A 4,842-nucleotide genomic window follows, 5' to 3' on the forward strand; every position below is an offset into this window, starting at 1 on the left:
AATTGCTATTTCCCTACAAAGCAATGAATTAAGTTTACTAATCTAGTATTTGTAGTAAGTTTAGAGAACATAATTGGCATGAGAAACAACTAAATATACATCTTGTTTCTTGAATGAGTGATATTTTAAACATTGTCTTTTATTCAAATAAATACTTAGGTTTACATTTCAAAATAAGTGCAATTTTATCTCCTTTCAGAATAAGTACTTACCCTGCAATTAAATGTACTAGCATATTCAGGTATTTAAAAGCTAAATTTTCTATGTTTGTTATGTAGCTCTACATATTCAGAATGACATGATTTTTTTATTCATAAATGTCTAACCTCAGATTTTTGCTTCATCAATATAAATTTTCTCATGAGGTTGTAGTGAGGGCTACAGTAACCAGAATGATCTAAACCATTTCCTGAATTCTAAATTTTAAATAAAATCATTTTTAAGCTTTGATAATATCATTTATGGTCTCTTCAGAGAAATTAAGCTAAAACAAATGATACTTTTTAAACATTTCACTCACATTGTAAAGAATATTAACATAGGTCAACAAGAGACTAATTATTTCAGACTCATCATATTTAGTGATCTTAGTGTGAAGAATGTAGAGAGTAGAAGGTCCTTATACTCAATAAATAGTATTGGCTAAATTAAATCATTATCTGGATTTCTTATTTGGAGGTTAATCACATAGAGACAGGAAAATAATAAAAAAATTTACTTTGGTTTCAACAGAAAAAGATATTTGTGCATGTACCACAGTTGCTTTATTAGTTTGTAGTTGAACACTAGACTTCGATTTATATCTTGGCTGTTGTTGTGAATAATGTGAATAATAATGAACTACAGATATATTTATGAGTTACCCAGAGAGAAATATTCACATGATTGGTGGGTCAGATGATATTTCAACTTAGGATTTCTATTTTTTTTGGGGGGGGGTCTGGTAGTGGGGCCTGAACTCTGGGCCTGGGCGCTTTCCCTCAGCTCTTCAGCCCAAGGCTAGCGCTCTACCACTTGAGCCACAGCGCCACTTCCGGCTTTTTCCTTTTTGCTTATGTGGTACTGAGGAATCAAACCCAGGGCCTCGACCATGCAAAGCAAGCGCTCTACCACTGAGCCACCTTCCCAGCCCAGGATTTCTTTAGAAAACTGCATACTACTTTCTACAATGAGAACACTAACCTGTATTTTGACTAAGAGTATAGAAAATTTCCTTTTCTCCACAGTGTCGCCAGCCAACATTATTACCTTTTGAGTTTTTTTAAAGGGTAGGATTTTACTGTGTGCAGTACCCAAGACTGGCCTTAGACTCAAATCCTTTTACTCCAACCTCCAATCACTTGGATTTACCAGCCTTTACCACCACACCTGGGTCCTTGGATATTTTTGATAAGAGTTATAATAGTTACAAAGTAGTATTATAGTAATTTTGAATTGCATTTCTCTAATGACTTCTGCTCACAAAGCATTCAGCCAACATAGACGTTTTATTAAAAACAAATTTGTAAATCCACAGGAGATTTTCAGGGCTTTTTGGAAAACATGTCTATTCAGAATATTTGTCCATTTTTAATCAAGTTTCTTGTTAATCTCATCTTTAATCTCTCTATAGCAAATCAATAATTAATTCAAAGTAGTAGAAAGGAAAAAATTAAGCAGCTCCTAACATTTAAAATTTTTTTAATAACATGATATTGCTTAAATCATTTTCTGTTGAGGCTTGAGACTATATAACTCAATTTAGTTAGACCTTTTACAAGACTATATATAATTTATTTATTTTACTTTGTTCTTTCCAAAGGCTGCATGACTAATTTCACTTGGTTTCTTTCAGTTTCATGTAGTTCAGATTTCAAACTGAAGAATAACTGGAAGGAAGCAAACAAAAAATATATTTCCCCTCATCTGATGATGCCTCTACAAGAATGAGGAAAGTGTTGATCCTTCTAAGGACCTATGATAGAATATCAAAAAGACAATTTATTCTTCTAGGTCTTCCTTATCTTTGCGATGTAACTTAAATGATGTAAAACACAATATACTGCTCAGATACTTTTATGTGCTATCAGTTTTGCACATTTCATATGGATTTCACCTCTGTCTACAACATTTCTTCATCGTTCTGACCCTGATACTTTTACATTATCATGACATAAGATAACCAGTTTGTTTTACAGCATGAGAAGTTATCCATCTGGCTTCCTTGGAAGCAGAGCATGGTCAATAGATATTACTTCTGGTTGCTCACACTACATGTAATGGTTTTTGTATTACTTATCATATTCTATTTGGTATTTAAAAAAGAATGCTGGCTAAACTCAAAGCTCATTCATAGGTTTATGTTAAGTGTTTCACAAGTCTTATTCTCTTAATTCTTAAGATAACATTCGCTATAATGCTAATGTTATTACCATTGTAGTGTTGGGAAAAATTGTAGTTAAAGACACTAAGTGCATGGCCCAAAGACACACACAGTGAGGAAGGAAATGAGTCAAAGTTTCCAAAAGTCTTTCAGTAATACCAAAAAGGTGGGTTAAATCTCTCCATTCTCTTACACTCTCAATTCAATATTCATTTTGTCCAAGAAATAATAGCATAGCAAATATTGCCCTTGGTGATTGTTTTCTATCACATTTTGTCTTCAACACAGAATGTGTTGGTGACATTGGGTTATCATACACAGAGCTGAGCTTACAAATTGAGGTCCGAAGACAGCCAAATTTCTTCTGTCATACAGTTCCAGTTTCATTTTTAAAAAGTACTAAAACTTTTAAATATCATCACTTACTATCTTTTAACAATCCCCAAACTGACATATACTCACTTCAAAAGGCTTTCAAATTAGGAGATGATAAAACAGGCCCCCATGAAGTAAATTTTCTTTTATTTTTTAAAATTGTTCTAAAAGCCTTGTGCTGGCTGGTCACACCTATAATCCTATCTACTCTGAATATTTGCTCTGGAGTCTGATTTCTGTGGATAACACTTGGGAGCCAATCAGGACCAAAAAAAAAAAAAACTTCATGAAATTATTTTTCAAAATGTTTAATGAACTAGCAAAGAGCCATGAATTGAGATGTAGCTTATATAGTAGCTCACCAATCTAGATAGGAAAGGCCTAGCAAGACCTTGAAGCCCTGATTTTAAACTCTGAGCACGCCAATATACATGTATGGCGTGTGTTCACATGCACGCGCGTGTTTCCTTGAGCGCTGCCTTACTCACACACACACACATTTATTGAAATTACCGTCATATCAGTGTTCTGCATTAATTTCTTTGTTAACGATATTATATGGGTAAAATACAGGAAATAAACTCTTCCATCTCAGAACATTTTTATATGTTTTTTATTGTAATAATACTGTGCACAGGGGTCACATTTACAAGGACAAGGAAACTAGTACATTTCCTAACAAGCATTGTTACCTCCTCCTTTATATTTCCCATACCATCCCTTCCCTCTCACCTCCACAAGTATACTCCCCTCCCCCTTCCTTCCCCCGCCTAAATTGTAAAGTTCATTTTTCAACATAGTGTCTTGTGCATCTCATTGTTACAATGGGTCAACCTGTATCCCTATTTGAGCATTTTTTCCCTTCCCCTCCCCAAATTAGAGAAGCATACATACAAGATGTAAGTGCACCAACTTCAAATACAGAGAAAACAGGGGTTATATCGTGGGGAGAAACATACAAAAAAACAAAAAATTGACATCACACGTTATAAGTACCTGAGAAACAATAGCAAGAAACAAAAAACCACTTGTGTCCCTATTTTGGGGTTCAATTTCTTTAACATCATTTTATCTGGTTATATGCACATATCTTTTGAACTTTTCTGCTTATCCCAGACATACATTTGTTATTGAAAATAAGGGAAATCATGGGACCTATGTTTCTTTGGACTTGGCTTACTTCAGTCAATAAATTTTTTTCCAAGTCTTTCCATTTCCTAACAAATTGGGCGATGTCATTCTTTCTGATGGAGGCATAGAATTCCATTGTGTAAATATACCATATTTTCTTGATCCATTCATCTAATGGGGGCATTTGGTTTGGATTCATATCTTAGCTATCATAAATAATGTTGCAATCAACATAGTTGTGCTGGTAGTTTTAGTATGGTCTTGTTTATGATCATTTGGGTACATCCCCAAAAGTGGGATTACTGTGTCATACGGGAGTTTTATGTAGAGTCTTTTGAGGAACTTCCATACTGCTTTCCAAAGTATTTGAACAAGTTTACACTCCCACCAAGAATGCAGTACGATTCCCTTGTGACCACACAACTTTCAGCATCTGTTGTTGTAAAAATATGGAATGCTACACAAATTTTCATGACATACTTGTGCAGGGGGCATGCTAATCTTCTTTGTATTATTCCAATGTTAGTGTATGTGATGCTAAATTGAGCACAGAACATTTTTTATATATAAAGTATAATTTTTATTGATTTTATTAAACTAGACAATTCAACAAAATTAAGTTCAAAAGAATTGTTGTGAAATTTTAGAATCATATATTTCTTACATAAGCACACATTTAGGAATAAAATCAAGATAGACATGCCAAAAACAAAATAATTCCAGATATTTGTAGTTCAAGAGATGTGTAGGAGGAGGAATTCAATTATTCTATACAAGGCACCTGTCAAAATGAACATTGCAGCAAGTGTTTAGGTTTGTTAAAAGTTTTAAGGTTTTAAATATGCTTAATTTTGGGAATTTGCTTATATATGCCCAAAATAGGACCGTTTGGCAGGTATAAAACTTTTCTATAAAGTATTTAATATTTATGGTAACAGACATTAAGTACTAAGTATTTACATTTCAGAGTTTAT

General features: G+C 33.5%; 1 non-coding gene across 1 annotated transcript; it reads right to left on the reverse strand.

Annotated features, from left to right (window-relative positions):
* Window positions 1-4,311: 4,311 nt before the first annotated feature.
* Window positions 4,312-4,418, reverse strand: LOC122118501. Its single transcript, XR_006149387.1, has one exon. It is a non-coding gene; the product is annotated as a U6 spliceosomal RNA (small nuclear RNA).
* Between the last annotated feature and the right edge of the window lie 424 nt (window positions 4,419-4,842).

This window comes from Dipodomys spectabilis, unplaced genomic scaffold (assembly GCF_019054845.1).
Source record: "Dipodomys spectabilis isolate Male_0828 unplaced genomic scaffold, ASM1905484v1 ptg000154l, whole genome shotgun sequence".
Taxonomy (NCBI): Eukaryota; Metazoa; Chordata; class Mammalia; order Rodentia; family Heteromyidae; genus Dipodomys; species Dipodomys spectabilis.